This window comes from Phoenix dactylifera, unplaced genomic scaffold (genome assembly GCF_009389715.1).
Source record: "Phoenix dactylifera cultivar Barhee BC4 unplaced genomic scaffold, palm_55x_up_171113_PBpolish2nd_filt_p 001494F, whole genome shotgun sequence".
In the NCBI taxonomy this organism is placed as follows: domain Eukaryota; kingdom Viridiplantae; phylum Streptophyta; class Magnoliopsida; order Arecales; family Arecaceae; genus Phoenix; species Phoenix dactylifera.
The window spans coordinates 1-12,271 of record NW_024068806.1 but is presented as its reverse complement, the minus strand read 5'-3'; positions in this window follow the sequence as shown (position 1 = coordinate 12,271).

Sequence of the window (12,271 nt, the reverse complement as noted above, 5' to 3'; positions counted from 1 at the left end):
AACCTTGCATTTTCGGCTGTTTTCACTAGGGTCGACTCAACCTTTCTTGGGGTCGACCCATGCTACAGTGGGGTCAACTCAAGTTCCATTGGGGTCGACCCTCTCAGGGATTCCAGAGACGTGGTTTTGAGCACATATGCTTAGGGTCGACTCATGTTCAGTTGGGGTCGGCTCCATTGGGGTCGACTCAAGTATTTTTGGGGTCAGCTCCATCTGGGGTCGGCTCAAGAAAATTTGGGGTCGGCCCTCTCAGTAAATTCCAGAGAGTTGTTTTCTTGAGGCTTGAAGCTGGGGTCGACTCAAGGTTCTTTGGGGTCGGCTCATCTCTTGGGGTCAACTCCTCTCCTGGGGTTGACTCAAAGATACACGGGGTCGACTCCACTTACTGTTCTTCTGTGCCATTTTTGCAGGAGTGTGCCAGATGGTTCCAAGGTGTGCCAGGGTCGACTCCACTTAAGCTGGGGTCGACTCAATCCACACTTTCCTGCATCTTAAGGTTAGACTAATTCATATAAACAATGAAACATATTTCAAGCAATTTTGAATGCATGCCATGATAGAGCTACATACCCTTAACAATAAAAATTACTGTTTTGCCCTTAAGAGTATATTTCACTTGAAACTTTGCTGAATTAGATTCAAGAGTTTTCTTTCACTTTTCTACTACAAATTTTATCTCTTTGTTAATCATTGAAAGACATCTTGATCTCATTCTCTTGATGTATCATGAATGTATCGAGGATGTCGTATTCATTAGTGATGTATCACATTAAACTGTTTTATTAATTTGATATTCCCTCAATGGTTGTGTTAATCATCGAAATAACACTATCATCCTCACATCCCCTACCATGTGTCTAGAGTACCCACTGTCGAAATACCATTTTCTGTTTGATGCTTGGGATGCTAGACACACCTGCAAAACAGAAATTTAATTCTTTATCTCTGGTACCCAAGCTTTCTTGGGACCTTGAATGTTAGCAATGATGGTTCCCTTTGAAACCCATATTTTCTTAATTGAAACATTACTTACAGGTTTTTGGCTTTTAGGATTGCATGCAGTGTATTCTTGTTTTAGTTTATCTAACTTAAACAGAGTAGATTTCGGTTGAACATAAGTTGGCTTCACAAATATGTTTTTCAATAATTTCTGTTTTCTCCGAGGATTATATCCTAAACCAGCTTTATTATAGACAGCTTTCTGACTTTCTAGAATTAGATTTAATTTCTCAGAGCTTAGGATGAATTTATCTACTATAGGTTTCAGTTTTCCAACTTCTTTAGCTAACTTCTGATTTTCTTCATGCAGTTCCTTCTTATTTTTCAAAAGCAGAGCATTTTCTTTTTCCAATGATTGGTTCTTAATCTTTAGCTCCTTATTCTTTAAACTAAGCTTTTTATATTCAATCATAAGCTCAGAAAAAACATATTGAAGTTCATCGAAAGTGAAATCATATTCAGCATTTAAATATACCTCAGTTTTGTGTGCCATTAGACACAGATTTGCAGCTTCTTGTTGCTGTTCTTCTTCTCCAGAGCTAGATTCATCACTATCACTCCAAGTAGCCAGCATAGCTTTCTTCCTTAACCTTTTCGGAGCCTTTTTCAATAGAGGACAGTCTATTCTGAAGTGTCCAAGCTTTTTGCACTCATAACAAATATATTGCTCCTTATGGTTATTTTCTTTGCTTTGCTCCCCCTTGATTACAGGCCTTTTCTTGAAATTTTCTCTATTTCTTCTGAAGAATTTTCTGAACCTTGTTGTAATCAGGGCCATTTCTTCACTGTTGTAATCAAGATCCCAGCAGTTCTTCCAGTGGAAGTGAGTTGAGATCTTTGGCTTCTTGAATGGCAGTGACCTTTGCTTCCCATGCTCTAGGAAGAGATCTAAGAATTTTCCAAACAAGATCACTGTTAGAGTAAGATCTACCACGGCTTTTCAACCCGTTTATAATATCAGTGAATCTAGTAAACATTTTAATTATAGATTCACTATTTTTCATTTTAAATAATTCATATTTATGCACTAGCATACTGATTTTAGATTCTTTGACCTGGTTAGTGCCTTCATGTGTAACTTCCAACTTATCACAGATTTCTTTAACAGTCATGTAAATAGATATACGATTAAACTCATTTACATCTAAAGAACAGTAAAGAACATTCATGGCTTTTGCATTCAGCTGAGCCATTCTTTTATCATGGTCATCCCATTCAATCTCAGGTTTGAATATGGTGATGCCATCTATAATCGTAGTTGGTGTGTGAGGTCCATTGACAATAACAGTCCATAAATCATAGTCAAGTGCTTAAATAAAAATATGCATACGAGCTTTCCAATAAGTAAAATTTGTGCTATTGAAAAGAGGTGGTCTGTTGGTAGATTGCCCTTCGGCAATAGAGGATCCCATGGTGGCTACCATGACCTCTAACTCTTGATTGTTAGATCAAAAAGTTTCTGTAAGTACCAGGCTCTGATACCACTTGTTGCCCAGAGGTGCCGCCCAAGAGGAGGGGTGAATTGGGTCTCTTAAAATTAAAGTGTGAAGAATATGAGTTACTGTTATCTTTCAACAGCAGCGGAAATAAGATTGCACAAATAAAGCTGTAGCTAAGATGATGAAAGCAAACAGAAATATGCAGAGGAAGAAGAGATAAATCACACACATAAATGCCAAGGTTTATAGTGGTTCGGTGCACTCCTAGCACCTACGTCCACTCTCCAAGCCTAGCTTGAGATTTCATTATAACCTAGCATATTACAATCTGATTATTTTTCGGGCACACAATCAAAAATCCATTTGGTTTTTCCAGGCAACCAACCGAAAACCTATCCCCGTTTGTTTTTCGGACTCACAAACAACCCAGTTGGTTTTCAGACAAACCAACCAAAAACTTTACACTGTTTGTTTTTCCGGGCTCACAAACAACCCAATTGATTTTCAGATAAATCAACCAGAAACTATTTTCCTTTCTGAATACTTCCGATTCAGCAACTTCCAATCAAGGCTTGGAAGAGCCTTTACAAGTTTCAAATGAATGAAACTGTTACAGCAACAGTTAATCAAAATAAATGAATGCTGTGACCAGAAAACTTAAAGCTTCAGAATATATAAAATGAAACAATAAAAATGAAAACTGAAGCCGATGAAGAAGTTGGCTGTGGAAGAGTGTCCCAGTGCTCAAACAGCAGCTCTTCTCGGGGCAATGAGAAGCTTCGACTGATTTCCTCACAGGAATAAGATTCAGATGAATGCCGGTGAGGATGAGGAACTGTTAAGCTTTTTCTTCTCTTTTTCTTGGTGGAAACTTTTCTTTCTTGACAGAATTTTTTTATCTTCCTTATTGTTTTCCTTCTAAGGTTCCCTCAAATTTATAGACGAATTCCTCAGCAGGATTTGAATTTCTTTCTTTCTGTTCTGATGGAAATCTTTTCTGTTACAAAAGAAGACAAAAGTTGTTGCAAGCTTTCCGTTGTGGTCCCAGCAGTACAGGGGTCGACTCATGTAACTCAGGGGTCGACTCATGTAACTCAGGGGTCGACTCATGCTTATTCTGGGTCGGCACTTCAAGACATTGAGATGGCCCTAGCTGTGACAACTTCAAAGCGTCGACTCTTCAATCTTAAGGGTCGGCTCATCTTCTTCAGAAGTCGCCTCTTTAAATACAAGGGTCGGCTCATCATCTTCAGGAGTCTTCTCTTTAAACACAAGTGTCGACTCATACTATAATTTTTGGCTAACGCTGAGACTGAACTAGGGTCGACTCTTCAAACGTAAGGGTCGACTCTTCAATTTCAGGGGTCGACTCATTTTGAACAAGGATCGACTCTTCAAACTTTGTCTCAGACGGTAAAAGCTTTCTGTTTAATTTGAACTACACAAGGGTCGACTCATGTTTTGCGGGGGTTGACTCATTGACTGTGCTGTTTGAATAAAACATATCAGAATCAACTCAAACTTTGTCCTTCTTTACTTAGGGGTTAGCTCAAGCTTTTCAAACAGAAAACTTTAGACTTCATCTTTGATCTCCATGGATTAGATTAAGATCATTTTTCTTTTAGAACATATCCAATGAAGTGTTTGCGAAGAACTTAAAATTTTGCAGTACTTCATTTCTTCTGATTTTTCTTGACTTATAAAAATTCACAATTAAGCCAACATAATTAGTACACAACATCAGCTCAAGTATTTTGTAATCATCAAAATTCATCCTTTAGGGTTGACAAAAATTATTTAAAATAGATTTGAAATCAGATGAAACAGTTTTTGAACTTTCAGACCCGACCTCCCTAGAAACTAGTGCATAAACTACATCAACATTACGGCTGATTTCTTCAAATCGCCGCATTGACAAGACTTTTGCTTTACAAGATTTTCAGGTTTGAAATCAGATATCCTAAGGGGTTTTACTACAAATTTCTTCTTGCCCAAATACAAAGAGTAACAATTTGTATGACCATCATATTTTACCCTTCGATCGAATAACCATGGGCAGCCTAAAAGGATGTGACACATCTTCATAGGCAGCACAACGCACCAAACTTCATAATGGAACTCTTTGCCCAAAGAGAAGAAAACCAAACATCGTTCTTTGACAGGGATAAAGGATTCGTCGATCCAACTTGCTCGATAAGGTTTAGGATGAGGTTCTGGTTTCAGCTTCAACTTATAAACAAGTCGTCGGCGATGATGTTCATGCTGCTACCGTTGTCAATGATGAGGTTCATGGGCTTATCATTGTGCTCCACACGAGTATGGAAGATATTGCTTCGTCGCCAATCCTCCTCCACGTTCTCCTCTTTCCTAGAACCTGTAAAAATTTGACAAACAACACAAGAGGGTAGATCTGAACCTTCGAGTTCCTCCGCTGGTTCCTCATCGTCGATGGTGTTTTTCTTATCATTAGGATCAGCGGATTGAGGGAGAATTTTAGAGGGCTCACCGAATTCATCCTCCTCACAAACTAAGCTGAAGTGCTGGTCCTTCGTAGGGCAAACGATCGAAAAGTGTCCGCAGCCATTGCACTTGTAACATTCAGAGTGATTTTTTCTTGGTGGCATGGGGCTTTTGGCTTTGTCGCCGGGCTTTGAAGCTCCCCGCTCTAGGTTAGGACCCATGGTTGCTAAAGTTTCGAATCATGTAAAAGGAAAAGTACCTCAAGAGAAAGGGGTGCTTTTGTTGCTGCATTCCGGAGGTCGCTGTCCAACAAGAATAGGAGTAGGACACCTCTGCCGCTACTACGCCTCCACACGAAGGGCAAGCTGAAATGCTTCCTCCATCCTAAAGATGTGAGTCATCAACAGCTCCCTTCGAATGTCCTCCCTCAGCCCGAATCAGTACCGAGCTAAAGTTTGACGTTCTGACTCCCTGATGTTGCTGTGGATTGTCAACTTGTTAAAGCGGGCGGTGTAGTCCTCCACGGTAGAACCTTCTTGACGAATTTCTAGCAACTCCTCGAAGATAGTCTCTCATAATTAAGGAAAAGAAACTTTTTCCTTAACTTGAGTTTCATCTCCTCCCAATCGATGCCACGTTGTACCATCAAACTTGTGCCTGACCCTTGAGTCTCATCTTCACAAAATGAACTTTTCTTTCGTTGGACATGTTGTGCCACTCGAAGTAATCATCGAGGGATAGCAACCAATCCCGAAAATTATTTGGATCAAGGGTACCACTATAATTGGAAACATCAACACATACTCGTTTGGATCCATCATTGAAGTCGTCATATTGTTGCTGCCTATATTGGTTCCCGTAGTGCATCCCCATGCGAGGATTTGCCGGTGCAAGTGTTCGGGGCCCTTTAGGTGGGCGTTGGGGTGGAAGATCCCTAGGAAAAGGATCATCAGCAATGGGGTTATCTGGATCTGAATTTTCAGCATCACCATGGATGCCTTGATCATCCTCGAAGTTGTGCTGCCCGGAATGGATGTGCATCCAAAGGGCCTCCATCTTTTGGTTCAGGGATGCCATTTGCCAGAAGACTTCGGCCATGTCTCCCTCTAGTTGTTTTTCATGTTGTAGGGGCATCCACTCCGGGTACTCATGAAGGAAAAACGATTTTTGCACTGATACCAATTGACGCAGTCGGGGGTGGGTGCTGCTGAATTTTGTGGATGATGGCTGAAACTCTCTCTGTCTCTTTTTTTTTTTTCTCTTTTTTCCTTGGCAATGGCAACTAGGGTTCTACGTGGATGGAACAGAGGAGGAAGGAGATGGGTTGCTAGTTCAATCAGATTAGGTTCAATGGGTGGTAGCCGATTGAATAGTTTGGGCTTCAATTAGAGGTGGTAGCTGAAATTGGTTGAACCCAAAGCTAATTTGGTTTAGAACGTGGGAGGAAGAGTTTAGACCTACGGTTTAGATCTGAAACCTAAAGGACTTTGTGATGAATAGGGCATCAAAGGATTTAGGGCTATTGTGTGAAGAAGGTGGGTGGATGGAAGAAGGATCAATGGAAGGTGCCACGGTTTGGGTAGTGATGGGGGCAAAATGAATCGTCTTGCTCACTACAGTAGGGCCACCCAATTTTAGTCAAATAAATCCCAGCACTAGTTAAGCCGGTCCTCGGCCCCGCTAAGAGTCAATCCGAGCTCGAACTTCGTCGAGGGCTCAACCGACCTTTGATAGGTCTCTCCGCTGCTACAACATACGTCAACCTTTTCTGATGCTCATAGCAAGGTTCCCCTTGTGGGACAAAGCCATGAGGAGAAAATTATCGTACACGAGCTGTGCATGATGTAAAGCATGTGCGTACTCTCCCAAAGTGGAAAATACCTTGTTCTCTACTGAGCTGATCCAGTACGCTCTATAGACAACGCGCCCTGGCCAAGCCCAGGGCGCCCCTATGTTCACCGACACACCTCGACCGAGCTCGGGGTGCCTTATCCAATAACGCACCCCGACCCCCAAGCTCAGGGCGCTTTACCGAGCACACCTCGAAATCAGAGATGCTAGGCCGACCTCAGCATCCGACTAGCCGACCTCGTCAAACACATGATGTGACCTCTGTTAGATGTATACCCTAGAAGCCAATCTGGCGGACACATTATTAATTCTGGGACATAAATTTGTACTTGACTTTATTATTATTGAATAATAAATGGGCATCTTTTCATTCATATTGTTTATGTGTCTATGAATCGTCCAAAAAATTAATAAGATGATGATACATATTCTCAAGAGTTGAGAATTTGAGCCATGTATCATTGGTGATTAATTTCTAAATGCTCCTGATCAATCGATCATCACGAGGACGGTGATCGATCCGATCAGTGCACAGATCGCTTTCCTTATGGATGGACGAGACTCGAGTCCACAGTATAGGGATACTGAAGTGATAGTGCAGGTGCTTGTTAAAGAACAAGTGTACTGAGCGTGACCAAGACAAGAAGTCACTTGGATATCTATCCACTCGTCAGTGACTTGCTTGATGTTGCAGTAGTGTGACTGGTCCTTTGACCTGCGGTGCTTTGGCTATTTACAGTGAGGTTATTGTATTTTGACTGCACATATACATGGTCTCTAGTCATATGGGTCCTTGTTGTGTAGATTGGCTGCAGTAGGTTCACTGTAGGAGTAGGGTATGCACTTACATTGAATCTATCGATCTTGATAGAAGAGGAGTGATCCTATGTGATTTATTAGACTGAGTTCTAAGACCTTGGCCAGGGCAGTAATATACAGTGGAGAAAGAGTTTTTCACTATCGGACTCAAGTCGAATAAATCTAGACATATGACAGACGACGGAGTTTGACGAGTTATCAATGACCTCCGGTCTGTAGGGATCCACGATAGAAGGACTGTATCATACGATAACTGCACCTAGAGGTTCATCATTCTATTCTGCTGGGTGGCCACTACATACTGCTAGGTGTCACTGGTGGATGGTGAGACTCACAGGGATCATCTTGATGGTCGATAATCCCTGGTGAGTTGAGTTGGAATTGTTTCAACCCATTGAAAGGAGTTTTCAATGATATTGTGATAGAGATCGCAATATATCTCACTCCCAGTCAGAATAGAATCTATGGGGTCACACACATTAGAAGTATTGACCGATCTGATGGTTGAATGTGATTAGGAATCACAAATAATCAATTAGATTGATAAATGGATAACCCGCTAAGAATTCATGGTTGGAAGAAGGAACAATTGCAATCGAATTGCAATTTAATTTAATTAATTGGATTTAATTAATTGGACTTGATCATAAGTCCTACTTGGAGTAGGATCCTTGGAGTCCTAATTGGATTAGGATTTCAAATTAAATTAGAGTCCTACTTGGAGTAGGATTTCTAAAGTCCTAATTGTCTTAGGGCTGAAATTTGAACAAGTCCTGATTAGATTAGGATTTTCTTAAGTCCTAATTAATTTTAAATTTAATCTAATTAATTTCATGACTCCTAATTAGATTAGGATTGAAGAGTTCAATAGAGTCATGGTTCAATTAAATTCTAATTAGATTAGGATAAGGAGGAAATTGAAATGGGTTCATGTAAATCTTATTTTGAATAGGATTGGACTCATGAACTGAACCCAAATTAAATCACCCTTTAATTTGATTAAATGGCAGATTTAATTGGACTTGAGGGAGGGGACCATGCCCCTCCCCTTGGGAATTGCGTGGAAGAAAAAGGAGGGGCGTAAGCCCCTCCTTGCTGCCGAATTAAGGAGATAAGGGTGAGCTCCTGAAAATTAGGAGCTCATCCTTATCTCATGGAGAAATAAAAGGAGGAGGGGTTCAGCCCCTCCTCTAATTCTTTTCTTTTGGTGTTCACGGCAGCAAGTCCCCATCTCCATTCCTCCTTTCAGCCACAAGAGGAAGGGAAGAAAATAAAGGAGAGGACTTCAGCCATCTAAAGCCATCTCTGCAAGGGAGCTAGCACCCCGGGGAGATCCAAAGGCTTCGATCGACTCATTACTTCGTGTGGATACCTGTAGAGGCCGGACGCATGTGCGGCTTTCACTGAACCCTCATCAAATACCACATAAATTAGATTTGCGGAGACCATCTACCCGTACAAGGTGAAGATCTGATCTTCTTAATCATAATTTTAAAATGATTTAAATAGAATTTAATCCTAATCTATCTACAAAAGGTTTTAAAATACGTTCATGCGATGAACGGATCCCGCATATGTTTTTCTGCTGCAATCTGAAAATTATTTCGAAATTTTCATGGCATATGAGGGATGCTAATAGTGGTATCAGATCCATGGTTATGTAGATTAAGATTAGAATTAAATTTTTAAAGGCATTTTAGATCTGAAATATAAGGGATTATGCTTGCTGAAATTTATGTATGCAGAATTTTCAGCTTGCTGATTTTTCTGCATACTAATTTTTAGATGCTTAGATTAATGATTCTAATGCTTTGATAATGTGATTACAAATATTTAGAGTCAAATCTAGCATAATCAGAAAGTTATGAGATGGAATAATCAATTAAATTACAGATCTGAAAATAATTTTTATGCATGTGATGCATATGGTGATGATCATGGATGAACCCTTTGAATGTGCTGAAATATTCTGCGATGTTCTGTGATGTATGTAATTTTAATTTTTCAGATGCCTGCGTGCATCTTAAATTCATGTATTAGAGACTTACGTGTCTCGTGAAAAAGGGTTGTAATTTATTATTTTATTTTTATTTAATTTTTAAAGCAATCTAGGATGTAATCTGTGATGTGTGTTGCACGTCCATAGTTGATCGATATGTACATCAACAAGCTCAACATGCGCGGATTGAGATCAAGGGTTGATTGAAGATGGATCAAGGAGTTGATCATAATTGGACCTAAGGGATCAAAATCGAGTCAAGAGTTGAAGACAATCTAACAAATTGACGTGCATGTGCTTGTAAAATGACCCCATCCTGGATCCATGATCATCACCATTTAATTTTATTTTTGATAAATGCCTGGATGTTTAATGTTTATGTCTATGCGGGTAGATTTATATTTGCATGAGATATAAATACGCGATCGAGTGAGACCTAAATATAAACTTCGCTAATCAGTCGAGAGTGAACCAACATGAGTTAGTTATATTAGATTAATTGATCTAATTGGTGTCTAGGCAAGCCTAAAAGGTGGTTACTTAATTAGGACCTTACTCTCTGAGTAAGGGGAGCCTCCCACCTGCTTACCTGGCTAATTGTTCGATTACCTCTTATGAAGAACTCAAGTTGTAAACACTAAGACTTGATTATGCAATATTAAGTCCATAGGTCTTCCACCGTAGTAGAGCTGCTAAGGTCTTTTCGGTGTTGATTTGTCTCGGCTGGACACAGTGGGCAAGTTGCATCGGGGGACTGGACCTCTCTATTAGACATGAGATGTTGCGGGGTAAAGATGGCGTTGGGCACCAATAACTGTTAGGTGAGGACCCAATGACGACTTTATTTCTGCAGTTATACGGTAGGTCTGACTTAACTAAGTAATGGGGCCAATAACTGTTAGGTGAGGTCTTCATGACTTAGAGACCAAGTAGCACTGCAATTTGCTTGAGAAGCATTGTATAAGAGTTGTACACTCATCTATTTATATGTCACCAATAACTGTTAGGCGAGGCGGCATGTAAATCGGTGAGACCACAGTACCCACTAGAAATTCTAGTCGCGTAGGATTTTCGTTTCTCCATCAGAAGAGTATGAGGGATTCGAGAAAATAGTGGGAGCATATTTGTTTTAAAAGTCCCTAGAACAAATTAAGTTTAAGTACAAAGTCTAACTAGAATCTTTACTCTCTACAGATCACAATGTCAGCTTCAAACCCTTTAACCCGTATTCTTGAAACCAACTGACTGACTGGAACCAATTACAAAGACTGGCTGAGAAACCTCAAAATAGTTCTGAGTTGTGAGAAATTAGGGTATGTGCTCGACAGTGACATCCCAAGGTTACCATCACGTCCGACCGATGATCAGCGTGAGACGCATGAAAAATGGATGGATGATGACAGTAAAGTCAAGTGCTACATCATGGCATCCATGACTAATGAACTTCAATGCCAGCATGAGAACATGAAGACTGCTAGGGAAATACTGGCTCATCTGTAAGAGTTGTATGGTGAGCAGAGCCGCACTGCACGCTTTGAAGTATCCAAGAGGATTTTCAAGGCAAAGATGCGCGAAGGGCAATTTGTCCATGATCACTGTCTCTCTATGATCAAGGACCTAGAGAAACTTGAGAAGCTCGGTATGTTCATGCATAAGGAACTGCAGATAGATCTGATCCTGCAATCCCTTACTGATTCATTTGGGCAGTTTTTAGTAAACTACCATATGAATAAGATTGAATGCACTAAGACCGAATTGTTAAACATGTTGGTAACTGCTGAAGGGGTTTTGAAAGGTTCAAGGGGCTCTGTTCTAGCTGCTGAGCTGACTTCTAGTTCCAAGAGAAAGTCTACTTGGAAGAAAAAGAAGCCTGCTAAGAAGCAGAAGAAAGACAAGAAGCCTAAGAAGGAAGTTCATAAGAAAAAAGCTGATGACAAAGGAAAATGTTTCCACTGCAACGTCAACGGCCATTGGAAAAGGAACTGCCCTTCATACCTCGAGAGCCTGAAGAACAAAAAGGACACACCTTCTGAAGGTATGTTAGACTTGCTCGTAATTGAAACTAACCTTACAGTTTCTTCTACTTCTAGTTAGGTTATAGATTCTGGTTCTAGTGCTCATTTGTGCACTACTATGCAGGGTCTAAAGAAAAGTAGGAGGCTGGCAGAAGGTGCAGTAACCCTTCGGATTGGCAACGGGACAAGAGTTGCTGCTGTAGCTGTGGGCACCTATCCTCTGCAATTACCGTCTGGATTTAGTTTATTGCTTAGAGACTGTTATTATGTCCCTGCTGCAAGCAGGAATTTGATTTCTGTTTCGTGTTTAGCACAGGATGGTCATGTTTTGACCTTTGACAAAGACTGCTGTTCTATTTATTTCAGAAATAAATTAGTTGCACGTGGTTTCATGATTGACAGTCTCTATCACTTGCATGTTGATGTGTCAGTGAATGTGTTTGAGCAAGTAGTGAGTGCCATAGGATCTAAAAGATCCAGAGATGAGATAAACCAGAAGTATTTGTGGCACCTCAGGCTTGGCCATATTGGAGAGGACAGAATGAACAAAATGAAGAAAGATGGGCTTCTCGGCCCATTGACTTCTGAGTCATATCCAGTTTGTGAGTCCTGTCTTCAAGGAAAAATGGCTAGATTACCTTTTGTAGGACATGGGGAGAGGACCACTGAAATACTTATCCTGGTACACA